Below are 718 nucleotides of genomic sequence, written 5' to 3' on the forward strand. Positions count from 1 at the left end.
GGAAAAAAAAAAAAAAAAAAAAAAGAGGAACCAAATAGAGGAATGCTTTTGGAAGCCCTTTTCAAGAAATTCCAGTGAATTCTCATATGTACATTTGAAAATTGCCCTGTTCTCTTTTTAGTTTCCTGTCTAGAACTTGTACTACTAATTACTCTTTCCTTTATTCTCCTTCACATCTCCTATTCATGATTCAAGGACTTTCTTTTCCCCTTAGAGATAAGAGTTATGCAATTTGGGAGTCTTTTAGATAGACCCACTGAAGAGGTACTCCAACACACTGCATCCCTGTTCAGCACAGAAGAAGCCAGAGTGGTCTGCATCCCTATTCCCTATTGGCAATTTGGGTAAACCCTTCAGAGGATGGTGTGATAAGAATAGGAGGTAGGAATTGGCTAGGCAGTTAGGGTAAAAAGACCCCAAAGAAAAATAGGCAGTTTCTTGGCTAAAAGTCAAAATGTCCTTCGGACTATTAGCAGCATAGTCAGTTCCAAAGACAAAAATGTCAAAAGTTTTTGGGAGCTTGTATCTAATCCTTAAAAGATTTTAGGGTTACTTCTTCAGAGGGGAATGTCAGTGTAACCAAAAGCCTCATAAAAATAAATAAATGAAGAAAAGAAACAGAGTCACAAAATTTATAAAGAACTATTATTCTGGGCTCTCAGATTGAAAAATTTATCATTCTTAAAAATTCATAAAAAGAATTCTGTATATTTTCACC

Source organism: Nannospalax galili, unplaced genomic scaffold, assembly GCF_000622305.1.
Source record: "Nannospalax galili isolate Female #2095 unplaced genomic scaffold, S.galili_v1.0 scaffold298, whole genome shotgun sequence".
NCBI classification, from domain to species: domain Eukaryota; kingdom Metazoa; phylum Chordata; class Mammalia; order Rodentia; family Spalacidae; genus Nannospalax; species Nannospalax galili.